The 19,141-nt window shown below is 44.8% G+C and overlaps 2 pseudogenes; both read left to right on the plus strand.

Annotated features, from left to right (window-relative positions):
* The first annotated feature begins 6,010 nt into the window (after positions 1 to 6,010).
* Positions 6,011 to 8,054, plus strand: LOC143271704 (crooked neck-like protein 1 pseudogene; annotated as a pseudogene).
* Positions 8,055 to 15,520: 7,466 nt separating this feature from the next.
* Positions 15,521 to 17,612, plus strand: LOC143271705 (crooked neck-like protein 1 pseudogene; annotated as a pseudogene).
* The last annotated feature ends 1,529 nt before the right edge of the window (positions 17,613 to 19,141 follow it).

Consider the following 19,141-nt stretch of genomic DNA (forward strand, 5'->3'; position numbering starts at 1 on the left):
GGATATATGTGAGTTCGAGGCCAGCCTGATCTACAGTGTAAGATCCAAGAGATGCACCAAAACTACACAGAGAAACTCTGTTTCAAATAACCCAAACAAACAACAACAACAACAAAAAAAAGAAATTGAAATCTTTTTTTTTTTTTTTTTTTTTTTTTTTTTGGTTTTTCGAGACAGGCTTTGCACCTTTCCTGGAGCTCACTTGGTAGCCCAGGCTGGCCTCGAACTCACAGAGATCCGCCTGGCTCTGCCTCCCGAGTGCTGGGATTAAAGGCGTGCGCCACCACCGCCCGGCGAAATTGAAATCTTAAACCCATCATGATATTGCATGCAAACAGATGATGGGGCAGATGGAGGAGGGATAGGCAAGGACATGAAGCCTTGTCTACCCCAGCAAGCAGAGGGTATTTCAGATGAGGTTAGTTTACAACACAGCCTGAGCCACCATCCACCTCACAAATGTTGATGAAGACATGGTCTCATTGTGCAGACACAAAAGGCCTGGAAGTCACCATGTAGACCTGGTGGGCCCTGCACACAGAGACACAGAGATCAGCCCCCTTCTTCTTCTTCTTCTTCTTCTTCTTCTTCTTCTTCTTCTTCTTCTTCTTCTTCTTCTTCTTCTTCTTCTTCTTCCTCTTCTTTTTGTTTTTGTTTTTGTTTTTGTTTTTGTTTTTGTTTTTCGAGACAGGGTTTCTCTGTGTAGCTTTGCGCCTTCCTGGAACTCAATTGGTAGTCCAGGCTGGCCTCGAACTCACAGAGATCCACCTGCCTCTGCCTCCAGAGTGCTTGGATTAAAGGCGAGCGCCAACACTGCCCGGTTTGCCCCCTTCTTTCTTGAGCACTAAAGTTAAAGGGGTTCAAAATCATTGACTAATTATTTGTTTCTTTGCCTAGAAGATGTGACAATCCCATTTTTGTCTCCTGTTGTGAAAAGTGTGAGGCAGGTTCTTATCCAAACCCCACTCTGTTTTTGAAAGAGGGTCATCATGTAGTTCCAGCCTTCCTGACACTGTTTTTAAAAAAAATTATTTGTTTGTTGGTTAATTAATTAAGTGTACACTGTTTTGCCTGTATGTATGCTAGTACATTGGAGGAGGACACCAAATCTCATATGGATGGTTGTGAGCCACCATGTGGTGTTTGCTGGAATTGACCTCAGGACCTCTGGAAAAGAAGCTAGTGCTCTTAGCCTCTGAGCAATCACTCCAGCCCTTTTATGTAAGTTTTTATGTAGACCAGCTTGCTTGTGCATCCAAAATGCTGGGATTAACGGTGTGTTCACCCATGCCTGGTTCAGCTCCCATTATTGGTGACTTTTTGTTTCTATTCACTCTGCTGGACTGGTCTTTACAGAAACACCCTCTTATGTCCGAAAGCCAAGGGCGCCAACTCCTTCCATGACACAGATTTAAAACTGTTGTAAGAAATGGATTTTATATAGCCATGCTGGCTTCTTTCTTGTTAGATAGCCAGAGATGACCTTAGTTCTGGATGACAGGCTTATTCCAGCTTGTCTAGTCCATGAAATGCTTTAGAGAGATCCTAGGGTTTGTGATGATAGGCAAACACATTTCCAGTTGGCTATATCTTCAGAACCATTGTCTAACAGGAGCAGATGCAAGCCATGTTTCTGCCTCAGCATTCTGAGTAGCTAACATAACTGAAGAATGAGAGAACATGCAACTCGGTTATATATTCTAGAAAGATCGCACAGTTGTGACAATGTTTGTCACAAAATTCTTTGAGGATATTTTTAGGAGATTTTGTGTGTATGTCTCTTGCTAGGAAAGGTAGTAATGTCAATCTGCCAACACTCAGAACCATGTGGGTCACATGTGAATAAAACACAGCCAGGTGTATTGGCTCACAGGAGTCACCTACTAGGTGGAATGCTGAAGTAGGAGGATTGTTGGGACCTGGAGTATCAGATCTCCAAAGCTACCTAGCAAGACTCTTATCAGAAAAAGAAATAAAAATGGAGTGCATAAACAGCTACTAAATTAATGAACAAATACAATTCAGTATAAAGTGCTCCTGTCTTTCAGGCCAATCTCAGCTTTTTGTCTCTTCCAAAAGAAACTCTTCATCTAGATACTGAAAAATTTCTTATACAGGCAGCCTCAAACACATGAAGATCTCCCTGCTTCTTTCTTCCTCTAGACTGATGGAAATAAAGTATGTGACCTGAAAACACAGGGATTATTTTTGTTGTGGGTATTTGTTTGTTGAGATAGAGTCTCTCTTTTTGTAGACCTGGATGTCCTGGAGATCTCCATGTAAACCCAGCTAGGGTGAACTCAGAGTTTGGCCTGCCTCAACTGCACAATGGTTGGGGTTAAAGGCATGCACCACCACGAACTGCAAAAAACAAACTGTTTTAACTCCTATTATTATCTTTCTTTTTAAGAAATTTTTTCATTAGTTTTGCATACCAATCAAAGTTCCCCATCTTCCCTCTTCCTGCCCCCTCCCAGCTTCCTTTCCCAAACCACTCCCTACTCCCTCCAACAAGAAGGCATTGCCTCCCATGTGGAGGCACATTAGGAGAGACTCTAAAGTCCAAAAGTCCAAGCTTTTCCCCTGCCTCAAGGCTTCATGAGGTGTCCCATCATAGGTTGTAGGCTCCACAATGCCCACTCATGCACCAGAGATGGATACTGATCCTACCACCAGGGGGCCTCCCAAGCAGATTAAGCTACACAACTGTCTCACCCTGTAAAGGGCCTAGTTAAGTCCCATGTAGGCTCCACAGCCATTGATCTAGCTTTCATGAATTCCCTCTAGTTTGATTTGAGCTATGGAAGGTGCTGTCTATAGCCAATAGAGTTCCCACTATTACTTGTGTGTGTAGTATCCTTGATGGATATTCCTTCACAATTAGTCATGGTTTAGGTCAACAAACACATAACAACCATGACACATCAAGTGTAAGACTTCCTATCTCTATTTCGAAGAACAAGAAACATGATGAAAAAAATAGTGTGATACCAAGTTCTTATATTGCCAACTGATTAGATCTCATTTCATACCACTTGGTTTCGAAAGCATTGAGCACCTTGTGAGCCATGTGCTCTGAGTCCATTTCTGAGATCTGTCCCTAGGATTTCATGTCCTGCACACCTTTGAGAGTGACTACCTTAGTGTGATGGGGAAAGGAAAAAAAAAACAGACACAGGTAGAGAAATGCTGGGGATGAGTGGTCAGGGTGCTGTGAAGGAGCCACACCAGGAACTCCAAAACACAGAACATTATTATATGCAATGGGCAAAAGGGTACAGCTACTCAAACTATGGGATCTCTGGGAGGAACAGTTTCAAGCTGCAATGATCCCAGGGAGGATTTCATCCATCCCAACCCACTACTCTCAGTAGGATTCCATAGCTCAGACCTCAGGCATGATCCTATTTAGTCTTATCAATGAAACCCAGGAGTCAAGTATGGGGTAATAATGTGGACCAGAGAAGCAAAGGAAGAACCACAAGTGACTTCTTACCTCTCCAGTTACTCTGACCTAATGAGGGGCCACGATCCTGTCTACACCTCCCAAGCACTGGAATTAAGGCATAAGCCTCCCAAGTGCTGATATTAAGGATGTGTTCCAGAACTGACTGGAATCCCTGGTCTCAGGGCAAGCTTGATCTGTCAGAACACCAACAAACAATACAACAGTACCAAGCAGTAACCTTTCCCAGTTTATTGCCAACACAGGCAATGCCTGCTCTCCAGCTCATAGATAGAATGATTGAAACATTTATAGCATTGTCTTGTAGCAAAAGTCACTTTTCTGGGCTTTTTTTTTGTCTTTATTATACTTAAGAGTTCGGGGCAAAGTTGGTCAAACTGATCTACAAGGCCCCTATGATCATAGCATTCCAGCGGTGCAGGGTATGGCTCCTCGATCAACTTGCTCAGTTTGGCTATGTTGTGAAGCAGTTGCATGAGGAGAGTTGGAGACAGATTATTATCAATGAAATTGACCTTGGTGAGCTGGGAGCATTAGTTCAGGGCAAGCAAGAGCACTCTGAATTCTGAATGCTCCAGCCAACAGGCAAAACAGGTTTCTCTCTCTACAAAGGGCCATATATCATGAGGCCTTTATATTTATGGACAACAGAGGGAACAAATAAAGGCCTAAGTCAGCTTCACAAGGTCTCAAAGACAAATCCTGAAGCTCCCCTTCCGAGTCACGGGTGGATTTGCCCAAGCTTGGGTAAGTGAGTCCAAAAAGGATAAGACTAAATCTCAGCCAGTTAAAAGTTACTATTGTTACTTCTGCTTGCTTAACCAATTATGTATGAGATGACCTAACTGTCCTTGAAACTCCCCCAGCTATGCTTCAAAGGAGCCTGAACACTCTCCTCAGGGCCGACCTCACACAATGCTGGAATATTCATTAAGACACGGTCTTGCCTTTTAGGTACCATTCCAGTCTGGGGTCCTAAAGGACAATTTGCCTTTCAAAGTTTGGTGGTCAACTTCCAATGGGTCCTGCATGTCCAGTCGACACAACATTTTTTAAAAGCAGTCCAGGCAAGAACAGTTTCTTGCCCAAATGGCTATTTTTGCCAAGAAGAAGATCAACTCCACATGGAATGTCTTTGACGCCCATCCTCTCTTTGAAGTAAATTGGTGCTGACAGGAGCAGACATCTCACTGTCCAGAAAGTCCAAGTTTTTAAAACATTTTAAATTCCATATTCTGTAGGTCTTTGAAGGGTTTGAAGATTACCTACCTGATTGAATTATGTCTATGTATACCCTAAAAACTTAACATGCCCATTACTTTGACTCTCATAGAAGACTAATTATTCATCTGTAGTTCTCAATTATCCATTACAATTTAAATGAGTTACATAAACTGAATACCTTAAAAGAGAGCAGAAATATACATACAGTATAACAAAATTAACTTTAAATTTGTATCAATAAACTAAAATCGACAGCAGTGGAAAAGACTTTACACTAATTGTTGCTCTTTAAAAGCAGATACATTAATCTACCCTTTCATCCAAGCATATCTATATCCTGTATTTCCATATCATATCCCCTTTATTTGTTTTTTAATCTTTTCCTTTTCTGTTTAATTAAAAGGAAAGTTTTAACTTGTTTATTGCTTGTATATAGTGTATATAGTTATTGTATTTATTGTAAATAGTTTTTCTTATATTAGTTTTAACTTTTTAAATTATTTTTTTTATTTTCATTAGACAAAACAGGGGAAATGTGGTGATACTCTGTTTGTGCCAAAATGGGGTGATATTTTATTTGTATGTTAATCAATAAGGCATGTCTGGAGATGAAGAGGAAAAAGGCCAGCCATTTTTAAGGAAACACAGAAGTCAAGCGGTGGTAGCACACGCCTTTAATCTGAACACACGTTAGGCAGAGTCTCTGTGTGTTCAAGGACACACCAGGGAACGGCCAAGTGTAGTGAGACACGCCTTTAATCCCGGGACCCACCACAGAGACCTGAGGTCTGTGCAGACAGGCGGTGACAAGGAAGTGAGGTAGCTGGGCTAAGAGCCAATGAGAGGGCAGAACAGCAAGGCAATCCAAACCTAGGCAATAAAAACCTAGGTAGACGGGAAGTCAGGGCATTTTGGAAGGTGCAGAGCTGGTGAGGTAAGGTAGCTGGTGGCTCCCCACATTTCCCTGGTCTCTAAGGCTTTCATCCGTATATTTGGCTCTTTTTTTTTTTTTTTTTTTTTAAAAATTAATAAGACCGTTTAGAAATTCGTTTCCAGGGCCAGGTGTGACTCTAAGCTCCTGGACAGAGTCTTCTCTGCTTCCTCTGAAGCTTTTACAACCCGTTACTGCTCACCAGGCTGGTCTCAAACTCAGAGATCCTCTTGCCTCTGCCTTCCGAGTGCTGGGATTAAAGGCGTGGGCCTCTGCTGGGGGATCTAGTTTGTCCCGGGCCGGCTCTCTGGTGTTGGCTGGTTTTTGAAGCCCATTTCTGAGGTCCAGCGGTGTGGTGTGTGTGCGTGTTGGTGTCGGGGTTACTCCGGTTCAGCGGCCCCAGACATGGCGTCCTCTACAGCGGCGGGGAAACAGCGGATTCCCAAAGTGGCCAAGGTGAAAAACAAAGCGCCAGCTGAGGTACAGCTAACTGCAGAGCAGCTCTTAAGAGAGGCTAAAGAGAGAGAACTCGAGCTCCTTCCACCCCCGCCTCAGCAGAAGATCACAGATGAAGAGGAGCTCAATGATTACAAACTTGGGAAGAGGAAGACTTTTGAAGATAACATAAGAAAAAACAGGACTGTGATTAGTAACTGGATCAAATATGCCCAGTGGGAAGAAAGTCTCAAGGAAATCCCAAGGGCTCGGTCCATATACGAGCGTGCCTTGGATGTAGACTATGGGAGTATTCCACTCTGGCTGAGGTATGGAGAAATGGAAATGAAGAACCGCCAGGTGAACCATGCCCGAAATATCTGGGAGCGAGCCCTAACAACTCTGCCCCGAGTCAGTGAGTTCTGGCACAGGTACACATCCATGGAGGAGATGTTGGGCAATGTCGCCGGTGCCCGTCAAGTGTTTGAGCGCTGGATGGAATGGCGGCCTGAGGAGCAGGCCTGGCACTCCTACATCAGCTTCGAGCTGAGACACAAAGAGGTGGAGCGGGCCCGTACCCTTTACGAACGCTTTGTGCTCGTGCACCCTGCTGTGAAGAACTGGGTCAAGTATGCCCGATTCGAAGAGAAGCATGCTTCTTTTGCCCATGCGCGGCAAGTCTACGAGAGAGCAGTGGAGTTCTTTGGAGAGGAGCATGTGGACGCACACCTGTATGCGGCCTTTGCCAAATTCGAGGAAAACCAGAAAGAATTGGAAAGGGTACGAGTTATCTACAAATATGCCCTGGCTAGAATTTCAAAACCAGGGGCGCAAGAACTCTGGAAAAACTATACCGTCTTTGAGAAGAAGTTTGGGGACCGCAGGGCTGTTGAAGATATCATCGTGAGCAAACGGAGATGCCAATATGAAGAAGAAGTGAAGGCTAATCCATACAATTACGATGCCTGGTTTGATTACTTGCGCTTGGAGGAAAGTGAGGCGGAGGCCGACACAGTGCGGGAAGTCTATGAGAGGGCCATTGCCAACGTGCCGCCCATCCAGGAGAAGAGGCATTGGAAGCGCTACATCTACCTCTGGATCAACTATGCATTCTACGAAGAGCTGGAAGCCAAGGATCCTGAGAGGACAAGACAGGTCTATCAAGCCTCTTTGGCACTAATTCCTCACAAAAAGTTCACCTTTGCCAAAATGTGGTTATATTACGCACAGTTTGAAATACGGCACAAAAATCTGCCACTGGCCAGAAGAGCTTTGGGGACTTCCATAGGCAAATGCCCAAAGAACAAGTTATTCAAAGGCTATATAGAACTGGAACTACAGCTTCGAGAATTTGACAGATGCCGAAAGATTTATGAGAAGTTCTTGGAATTTGGACCTGAAAGTTGTACCTCATGGATTAAGTTTGCAGAATTAGAGACAATCCTTGGTGATATCGATAGAGCCCGGGCCATCTACGAATTAGCCATCAGCCAGCCAAGCTTAGACATGCCAGAGGTCCTTTGGACATCCTATATCGATTTTGAGACTGAGCAGGAAGAAACGGAAAGGGTACGAAAACTTTACCGAAAACTGCTTCAGCGAACACAGGATGTCAAGGTATGGATCAGTTTGGATCGCTTTGAGTTATCCTCAGGCAAAGAAGCAGGTGTGACTAAATGCAGACAGGTTTATCAAGAGGCGAACAGAACCATGAGAAACCGTGAAGAGAAAGAAGAGAGACTTAAGTTGCTGGAATCCTGGCGAGGGTTTGAAGATGAATTTGGAACAGTATCAGACAAGGAAAGAGTAGACAAACTCATGCCAGAAAAGGTCAAGAAGAGGAGAAAGGTCCAGGCCCAAGATGGGTCTGATGCCGGCTGGGAAGAATACCATGATTACATCTTTCCAGAGGATGCTGCCAACCAGCCTAACCTCAAGTTTCTGGCAATGGCCAAGCTTTGGAAGAAACGGCAACAAGGAAAAGAAGCTGCCCAATAGGATCCAGATAAGGACATTGGTGAGAGTGAATCCTCATCTTTGTAAATGTTGGAAAATTTTTTAAATAGAAATGAATCGTTTAGAACTTTGATTTCTGAACTTATTTACATATTTACACAGTAAGGAGTGATCTTTGATAGCTACCTTTCTAATTACTTTTTTAAAACACTTTGTCGATAGTGTTTAAATGTCTATAGAATACCTTAGGTTCTTCTGTTCACCCCTCCTGCTCCTAGCCTACATGAAAATGAGTTTTCTATGGCCTGTGGACTCACATGCCCATCAGTGTATGACAGATAATTTATAAGCCATGACATTTCCCTACAATGAGACAATGTTTAGACATCAAAGTGAAGTGATGATACACACTGGTACAAGGCTAAACTCTGATTACAGTATAGAAAGCGAGAGAAACAGATCGACCAAGTTGTGCATTGTGATTCCGTGTACAGTAACTGTCCAGAAGAGGCAGATCCCAAGAGAGTGGATTATGCTTGTCAGGACTAGGGAGTGAGGGGAGAGGGAAAGAGTGCTTCGAGGAAGATCCCTTTTCGGGAAGAGGACCGACCATATTTCACAACTGGAGGGAGGCGATTGTACACTATCGTGAATGTACAGAATGTGACTGACTGTTTGTGTTTAAAATGCTATGTGGTTATTTTGTATTTAAAAATAAATTTTATCCTGTTAATACAATGACCTGTGTAGTATATGCTCACTCCTTTGGCTTCTGTGGATTTTCCAGACACTGGGTTCGTTTCCTTTTTCTTTGACTTTTGATTTTAGGTTTGACCATGGAGCCCTGGCTAAGGTTGAATTCTAGTACTCCTAGCTGAGGAGTGTTGGTGGTGCTCTCCCACGTCCAGCTCCACCCAGACATTCTGATGCATGTTCCACCAGTCAGCTCCTGTAGTTCCCACACTGTCTGAGATTAGAGAGGAGCTCCCAGCACTCAGACTATTCTTATTCAGTACTTCAGACACCAGCTTGGCTTCCGTCTTGGGATCTTTCTTTCCATCCTTTCTTTGGGGACCATTCCATGGTGCTAAAGACAGCATCAAGGGCTTCCCATATGCTTGGCAGGAGCTCTTCTGCCACGTGCGGTCATGCACACCGTTTATTCGAGCACCCAGGAGGCACAGTACCTAGATGTCCTGTGGTCGAGTTCATTCTAGTCTACATAAAGAGTATCACATCAAACACACACACACACACACACACACACACACACACACACACACACACACACAAAGAAAACAATAGAACATCCACTTCCTCAGAGAGACAGCCACAAAGCTCACTTTTACTCCTTAGCATCCTTCACCCTGACATACAGATTGGACTTTCTTCCCATGCCTGTGGGGAGAGGGAAAGGTTCCTTTAATCATTGCTGCATGCATGCCCCAGGAGCAGTTCCACACACCTGGAAGCCCTCTTCCAGAGAGGCTCAGCATTGATCCAAGATTCTCTAGCTGGAATTCTCTTATTCCAGAAGCTGCTGTCCTGCCCTTTGACACCATTCTCACTGGGGCCCAAACTTGCCTGGACCTCCCAATTTTGTCCCAGCTGGCCTGGAGTACCTGATCCAGTTGGCTTCACCTTACAAGCCTACACAATCATACTCATCTCAAATCCAAATGTCAACATTGCTTTTATTTCCATTTTTCCGTATCTCACCCAAACAAATAGTTAATAGTTTTCATCTAGAGAATATAAAGGAATGTTTATTGTGTCACCTGGGCTGGTCTTAGCCCTGGATATTAGCAGAGGATGGACTAGATTCCTTAGGGGTCACTGAATCACCATCTATGGACCAGATGGCAAGACACTGAATCCAGCAAGTGAGTGCAGCCTCCATCACTGTAGAGGGCTTCAGTGACTCCTCTGAGACTCTGCCTCAAATGGACCATTTTAGTCACAGGTCCTCTAATCCACCACTGACTTCCAGTCCCAGGGAGGAGGGATCAGTGATCTCAATCCCCACCATGCTCATCCACATGGAGTTCCAGATGGTCCATGGAATGGATAGCATCAAATGTACCATCATTAAGCAATGAATGTCAGGGATATAGAAAATCCAGGAGTATGTTGATGACCCACTCCATGAGCTGGGACTGAGTATTACTGACATGTGGCCACAGCATTCAGAGTGTTGGCTGGGAAAGGCTTCACTTAATCTTGAGCTTAGACAGACAGTCAGTTTGTGGAACACTGCGGTGGCTCAATGCATGAGAGTTTGCTACATCAACCGAAAACCTTAGTGGGATGTCCAGAATCTCCTGTGGATAAAGAAACAGACCATTGAAAGTCATCCTCTGAAGGCAGGCATGGTGACAAGTGTCTTTAATCACAGCACAAGGGAGGCAGGGGCATGTGGATTTCTGGGAGTTTGTAGCTGGCCAGGTATACATAATGAGTTCTAGGATGGCCAGAGCTGTGTATGAGACCACATCTCAGAGTGGGGAGAGAGAGAGAGAGAGAGAGAGAGAGAGAGAGAGAGAGAGAGAGAGAGAGAGAGAGAGAGAGAGAGAGAGAGAGAGACACTGAGGGAGGGAGGGAGTATCTTCTGACCTCCACATTGTTACAATGGCACAGATGGGCCTACATATAAACTCCAATACACACTCAATGATAATAAATCAAAGGAATATCCAGAAAACATGTTTGGTGTGTGTGTAGATGTAAAAGACAGCAAGTGCTCCCAGAATACAGAAAAAGAAAGGGTGGTGTCAGGATAATCTGGAACTGTTCCAAGAGTTTCAGTGTGCTGAAATCAAACGCTGGTCCCCAGAAAGAACAGCAAGCCCCGTTAACACCTGAGCCATCTCTCCAAGAGAATCTCTCTCTAGCTCTTTGACTGGGGTTTCATGAAGCTGAGGTGTATAAAATGCCCAAGAACAGGGAATTTTGGGTCATTGTTCACTCTGAAAGTTCTAGGATGCAGAAGGTGTGAAACAAGGGGGGCACGAGAATATGCAAACCCGATTAGCATAATGAACAACTATGAAACTGTCCATGAAAGCGACTCAGTAAATTCAAAGAATACAATGCCCTCTCATGCAAAAGGGTTTTCTGGAATCCTATGGGAAACTGTAATGCTAAGGGTGGTGGGGGAAATAATATCCAGCTCCTCAAGCCTTCCAAAGCAAGAAAAAGACAGATCACAGCTCATCGGTGAGAATGCTGTATGCCCAACACCAGTTCAGAGCTCCAAAAACTTACTGTTCAAGAAAGGAACGTATATACGTAAATTACAAATCTTTATGTAGGATGGACAACCAAAAGGCAGATGCCAAACCAAGACAGAGGCATGGAGCCTGCCTCATCCATTCCATTATGCTCCTTGTAACATCTTCTCTCTTTATCTCCTTCCCTGTGTCTATGGTCTCTCAGACACTGATGGTGCTGGGATGAAAACCCTACCATTTTCCTATCTCTCTTCCTGTCTGAGGTTGGGTCTGCACTCTTGACCTTCATTAGAAAATGAGCCCCTGGTTCTCCCTGTCAAAGCTTCACTCCCTCTAATCTGAACTAATGGAGCAGTCTTGTTTCCCAAGTACATCCAAAATCCCTTGAATACACATGATCTGTGTCTCCGATGAGTCACTTGAATCCTGGCTTTCATTTTTCAGAGCCCAGCTGTGACCTCTCCTTATTGATTGCAAACAGGAGCCTAGTTTGAACTTCAGGTTGTAGACACGGAATCCATGAAAATCCAGACACCTCTTAGCAACAAAGTAGATCAATTTGGGCTGCCTTATAGCCCCGAGTGTTTCCATGAGCTTAGAGCAATGTGGCAGGTCTGTCTGGCAGGACGTCACCAATGTTATTATCATAGATGTCCTCAGAGGCAGGGTACATCTCTAGGGTCTGATGTCTCAGGTCACAAGTGTGCTGCTGTAGCTTCTTCAGGTTTCACAGGACAGGAAGTTCTTCATGAATTTGACCTAGGAGCCTTCTCAGGGAGGAGGACACTGATTTGGAAGTGTCTGTGATCATAGAGCCCTTCAAGTCTAAGCTCAGCAGTGTAGCTGTCAGTCTTTCTGTCTGTCTTCCAGAGTGAATGGCTTAAATGTCAAATACTGACACCCTCTCGACCTGTATTCCCCCTCTTATGGGATGATGCACCGCAGGTTGGGTCTCGCTAATGACATCTGGAGAGCAGACAGACACCATCCTGTCTTCCAGCCCGAATGTTGTAGAAATTGTGGTGGGCATCCCAGAAATGGAGCACTTGTTGTGTCCAGTTCTTGTGGGTTAAACAGAAAGATTCCAGTGTCTGGAACTAAATTTATAATCTCATTTGACCCCTGCCTTAGTTAGGGTTTCTCTTGCTGCAACAAAACACCATGGCCAAAGAGCAAGTTGGGGAGGAAAAAACGTTTATTTGACTTACCCTTCAGCATTACTGTTCATCACTGAAGGAAGTCAGGACAGGAAGTCAAAACAAGGCGGCGTCCTGGAAGCAGGAGTCGATTCAGAGGCCATGGAGGGGAGCTGCTTGCAAGCACTGGCTTGCTTCTGCTGGCTTGTTCAGCCCATCTTCTTATAGAGTTCAGGGCCATCAGCCCCAGGGGTGCCACCATCCACCATTGGGCTGAGGCCTCCCCCATTGATCACTAATTGAGAAAATGCCTTTCAGCTGGATCTCATAGAGGCATTTCCTCCACTGCGGCTCCTTCCTCAGAAGATTCTAACTTGAGCCAAATTGACACACAAAACCAGCCTGTACAACCCCACATCTCATTTTCCCTTCATTCCATTATTTGAACCCAGTCTGTTTCCATTTCTAGTGACTGGGGAAAGAGGAACAGCCTCATCACATATGGACTGCGTCTGTTTGTTCTGTCCAGAAAAGAACACCAAGGAGTCTGAATCCATAAGCAAAAGCAGAGAGCCTGTATTCAAGCAAGCTGGAGCTTGGACCCTCTTTGTGTAGGATACAGCAGTACTATCAAAGAGTGCCGAGCCTGGGCGGGACCACCTTTTGTTTTTGTTTTGATGATGGTAGAGGTTGGGGGTGAGATGATTTCCAAGGTTCAGGACCCCAATTGGCTGACAGTTGTCTAGGGGTTCAGGTGTGTGCTGGGAATGTTTGGACGGTCAGGTATTTCCCCTTAGCTGTTGGCCCTCCCTAGGTAGGGTCAGCTTATTGCTTTTTCTGGGGACTGGGTAGTACCTGTCGGTAAGCCTATCATGGCAGCTGTGTCTTGGCCCCTAAGCATGTGGTCAACGTGTCTGGGGCCTCCCACACTGTTCTCGTCTGTGCTGTCCTTTCTATTGTCTCACCTCTCCAAGATGGAGGCCTCAGAAACCTCTGATTCACTTTGGAGCACATTCTGAACTCTGTAGTCACTTCTTTCCATCCACATGTTTTCTTTCCCTCCATACCTTGGTCTTACTGACCTGCGTCAAGCTCTCTGTTGAATCCAAAATCTAGCCCACCCAGCACATTGTGAAAGGGGTTAAAAATCTCCCACTCTCACAACTGAATTTAGATTTCAGTTCTCTGAGAGGGGGAAAACAGGTGCCTCTCTCAAAAAAGGGCCTTTGATTCACAGACAAGGGGGAGAAGAAACACAGGCCTAAGTCAGCTTCACCATGTGTCAAGGACAAATCCTGCAGCTCTCCTTCCAGCTCCCCTTCCGAGTCACGGGCAGACTTGCCCAAGCTTGTGCAAGTGTGTCCAAAAAGGAGAAGACTAAATCTCAGCCAGTTACAAGTTACCAGTGTAACTGCTGGCTTGCTTAACCAATTATGTATGAGATGACCTAACTGTCCCTGAAACTCCCCGTAGCTGTCCTTCAAAGGAGCCTGCACCCTCTCCTCAGGGTCGACCTCACATGCATGCTGGAATATTCATTAAGACACGGTCTTGGCTTTTAGGTACCATTCGAGTCTGGGGTCCTAAACACCATTTTGCCTTGCAAAGTTCAGTGGTCACCTTCCAATGGGTCCTACATGTCCAGTCGACACAACATTTTTTTTTTTCTAAAGCAGTCCAGGCAAGAACAGTTTCTTGCCCAAATGGCTATTTTTGCCAAGAAGAAGATCAACTCCACATGGAATGTCTTTGACGCCCATCCTCTCTTTGAAGTAAATTGGTGCTGACAGGAGCAGACATCTCACTGTCCAGAAAGTCCAAGTTTTTAAAACAGTTTAAATTCCGTATTCTGTAGGTCTTTGAAGGGTTTGAAGATTACCTATCTGATTGAATTATGTCTATGTATACCCTGAAAACTTAACATGCCCATAAGTTTGACTCTCATAGAAGACTAATTATTCATCTGTAGTTCTCAATGATCCATTACAATTTAAATGAGTTTCATAAACTGAATACCTCAAAAGAGAGCAGAAATATACATACAGTATAACAAAATTAACTTTAAATTTGTATCAATAAACTAAAATCTACAGCAGTGGAAAAGATTTTACACTAATTGTTGCTCTTTAAAAGCAGATACATTAATCTACCCTTTCATCCAAGCATATCGATATCCTATATTCCATATCATATCCCCCTTTATTTGTTTTTGAATCTTTTCCTTTTCTGTTTCATTAAAAGGAAAGTTTTAACTTGTTTATTGCTTGTATATAGTGTGTATAGTTATTGTATATAGTTTTTCTTATATTAGTTTTAACTTTTTAAATTATTTTTTTATTTTCACTAGACAAAACAGGGGAAATGTGGTGATACTCTGTTTGTGCCAAAATGGGGTGATATTTTATTTGTACGTTAATCAATAAGGCAAGTGTGGAGATCAAGGGGAAAAAGGCCAGCCATTTTTAAGGAAACACAGAAGTCAAGCGGTGGTAGCACACGCCTTTAATCCGAACACACGTCAGGCAGAGTCTCTGTGTGTTCAAGGACACACCAGGGAACGGCCAAGTGTAGTGAGACACGCCTTTAATCCCGGGACCCACCACAGAGACCTGAGGTCTGTGCAGACAGGCGGTGACAAGGAAGTGAGGTAGCTGGGCTAAGAGCCAATGAGAGGGCAGAACAGCAAGGCAATCCAAACCTAGGCAATAAAAACCTAGGTAGACGGGAAGTCAGGGCATTTTGGAAGGTGCAGAGCTGGTGAGGTAAGGTAGCTGGTGGCTCCCCGCATTTCCCTGATCTCTAAGGCTCTCATCCGTATATTTGGCTCTTTTTAAAAAAAAAAAAAAATTAATAAGACCGTTTAGAAATTCGTTTCCAGGGCCAGGTGTGACTCTAAGCTCCTGGACAGAGTCTTCTCTGCTTCCTCTGAAGCTTTTACAACCCGTTACTGCTCACCAGGCTGGTCTCAAACTCAGAGATCCTCTTGCCTCTGCCTTCCGAGTGCTGGGATTAAAGGCGTGGGCCTCTGCTGGGGGATCTAGTTTGTCCCGGGCCGGCTCTCTGGTGTTGGCTGGTTTTTGAAGCCCATTTCTGAGGTCCAGCGGTGTGGTGTGTGTGCGTGTTGGTGTCGGGGTTACTCCGGTTCAGCGGCCCCAGACATGGCGTCCTCTACAGCGGCGGGGAAACAGCGGATTCCCAAAGTGGCCAAGGTGAAAAACAAAGCGCCAGCTGAGGTACAGCTAACTGCAGAGCAGCTCTTAAGAGAGGCTAAAGAGAGAGAACTCGAGCTCCTTCCACCCCCGCCTCAGCAGAAGATCACAGATGAAGAGGAGCTCAATGATTACAAACTTGGGAAGAGGAAGACTTTTGAAGATAACATAAGAAAAAACAGGACTGTGATTAGTAACTGGATCAAATATGCCCAGTGGGAAGAAAGTCTCAAGGAAATCCCAAGGGCTCGGTCCATATACGAGCGTGCCTTGGATGTAGACTATGGGAGTATTCCACTCTGGCTGAGGTATGGAGAAATGGAAATGAAGAACCGCCAGGTGAACCATGCCCGAAATATCTGGGAGCGAGCCCTAACAACTCTGCCCCGAGTCAGTGAGTTCTGGCACAGGTACACATCCATGGAGGAGATGTTGGGCAATGTCGCCGGTGCCCGTCAAGTGTTTGAGCGCTGGATGGAATGGCGGCCTGAGGAGCAGGCCTGGCACTCCTACATCAGCTTCGAGCTGAGACACAAAGAGGTGGAGCGGGCCCGTACCCTTTACGAACGCTTTGTGCTCGTGCACCCTGCTGTGAAGAACTGGGTCAAGTATGCCCGATTCGAAGAGAAGCATGCTTCTTTTGCCCATGCGCGGCAAGTCTACGAGAGAGCAGTGGAGTTCTTTGGAGAGGAGCATGTGGACGCACACCTGTATGCGGCCTTTGCCAAATTCGAGGAAAACCAGAAAGAATTGGAAAGGGTACGAGTTATCTACAAATATGCCCTGGCTAGAATTTCAAAACCAGGGGCGCAAGAACTCTGGAAAAACTATACCGTCTTTGAGAAGAAGTTTGGGGACCGCAGGGCTGTTGAAGATATCATCGTGAGCAAACGGAGATGCCAATATGAAGAAGAAGTGAAGGCTAATCCATACAATTACGATGCCTGGTTTGATTACTTGCGCTTGGAGGAAAGTGAGGCGGAGGCCGACACAGTGCGGGAAGTCTATGAGAGGGCCATTGCCAACGTGCCGCCCATCCAGGAGAAGAGGCATTGGAAGCGCTACATCTACCTCTGGATCAACTATGCATTCTACGAAGAGCTGGAAGCCAAGGATCCTGAGAGGACAAGACAGGTCTATCAAGCCTCTTTGGCACTAATTCCTCACAAAAAGTTCACCTTTGCCAAAATGTGGTTATATTACGCACAGTTTGAAATACGGCACAAAAATCTGCCACTGGCCAGAAGAGCTTTGGGGACTTCCATAGGCAAATGCCCAAAGAACAAGTTATTCAAAGGCTATATAGAACTGGAACTACAGCTTCGAGAATTTGACAGATGCCGAAAGATTTATGAGAAGTTCTTGGAATTTGGACCTGAAAGTTGTACCTCATGGATTAAGTTTGCAGAATTAGAGACAATCCTTGGTGATATCGATAGAGCCCGGGCCATCTACGAATTAGCCATCAGCCAGCCAAGCTTAGACATGCCAGAGGTCCTTTGGACATCCTATATCGATTTTGAGACTGAGCAGGAAGAAACGGAAAGGGTACGAAAACTTTACCGAAAACTGCTTCAGCGAACACAGGATGTCAAGGTATGGATCAGTTTGGCTCGCTTTGAGTTATCCTCAGGCAAAGAAGCAGGTGTGACTAAATGCAGACAGGTTTATCAAGAGGCGAACAGAACCATGAGAAACCGTGAAGAGAAAGAAGAGAGACTTAAGTTGCTGGAATCCTGGCGAGGGTTTGAAGATGAATTTGGAACAGTATCAGACAAGGAAAGAGTAGACAAACTCATGCCAGAAAAGGTCAAGAAGAGGAGAAAGGTCCAGGCCCAAGATGGGTCTGATGCCGGCTGGGAAGAATACCATGATTACATCTTTCCAGAGGATGCTGCCAACCAGCCGAACCTCAAGTTTCTGGCAATGGCCAAGCTTTGGAAGAAACGGCAACAAGGAAAAGAAGCTGCCCAATAGGATCCAGATAAGGACATTGGTGAGAGTGAATCCTCATCTTTGTAAATGTTGGAAAATTTTTTTAAATAGAAATGAATCGTTTAGAACTTTGATTTCTGAACTTATTTACATATTTACACAGTAAGGAGTAGTAAGGAGTGATCTTTGATAGCTACCTTTCTAATTACTTTTTTAAAACACTTTGTCGATAGTGTTTAAATGTCTATAGAATACCTTAGGTTCTTCTGTTCACCCCTCCTGCTCCTAGCCTACATGAAAATGAGTTTTCTATGGCCTGTGGACTCACATGCCCATCAGTGTATGACAGATAATTTATAAGCCATGACATTTCCCTACAATGAGACAATGTTTAGACATCAAAGTGAAGTGATGATACACACTGGTACAAGGCTAAACTCTGATTACAGTATAGAAAGCGAGAGAAACAGATCGACCAAGTTGTGCATTGTGATTCCGTGTACAGTAACTGTCCAGAAGAGGCAGATCCCAAGAGAGTGGATTATGCTTGTCAGGACTAGGGAGTGAGGGGAGAGGGAAAGAGTGCTTCGAGGAAGATCCCTTTTCGGGAAGAGGACCGACCATATTTCACAACTGGAGGGAGGCGATTGTACACTATCGTGAATGTACAGAATGTGACTGACTGTTTGTGTTTAAAATGCTATGTGGTTATTTTGTATTTAAAAATAAATTTTATCCTGTTAATACAATGACCTGTGTAGTATATGCTCACTCCTTTGGCTTCTGTGGATTTTCCAGACACTGGGTTCGTTTCCTTTTTCTTTGACTTTTGATTTTAGGTTTGACCATGGAGCCCTGGCTAAGGTTGAATTCTAGTACTCCTAGCTGAGGAGTGTTGGTGGTGCTCTCCCAAGTCCAGCTCCACCCAGACATTCTGATGCATGTTCCACCAGTCAGCTCCTGTAGTTCCCACACTGTCTGAGATTAGAGAGGAGCTCCCAGCACTCAGACTATTCTTATTCAGTACTTCAGACACCAGCTTGGCTTCCGTCTTGGGATCTTTCTTTCCATCCTTTCTTTGGGGACCATTCCATGGTGCTAAAGACAGCATCAAGGGCTTCCCATATGCTTGGCAGGAGCTCTTCTGCCACGTGTGGTCATGCACACCGTTTATTCGAGCACCCAGGAGGCACAGTACCTAGATGTCCTGTGGTCGAGTTCATTCTAGTCTACATAAAGAGTATCACATCAAACACACACACACACACACACACACACACACACACACACACACACAAAGAAAACAATAGAACATCCACTTCCTCAGAGAGACAGCCACAAAGCTCACTTTTACTCCTTAGCATCCTTCACCCTGACATACAGATTGGACTTTCTTCCCATGCCTGTGGGGAGAGGGAAAGGTTCCTTTAATCATTGCTGCATGCATGCCCCAGGAGCAGTTCCACACACCTGGAAGCCCTCTTCCAGAGAGGCTCAGCATTGATCCAAGATTCTCTAGCTGGAATTCTCTTATTCCAGAAGCTGCTGTCCTGCCCTTTGACACCATTCTCACTGGGGCCCAAACTTGCCTGGACCTCCCAATTTTGTCCCAGCTGGCC

This window comes from Peromyscus maniculatus, chromosome 2 (assembly GCF_049852395.1).
Source record: "Peromyscus maniculatus bairdii isolate BWxNUB_F1_BW_parent chromosome 2, HU_Pman_BW_mat_3.1, whole genome shotgun sequence".
In the NCBI taxonomy this organism is placed as follows: domain Eukaryota; kingdom Metazoa; phylum Chordata; class Mammalia; order Rodentia; family Cricetidae; genus Peromyscus; species Peromyscus maniculatus.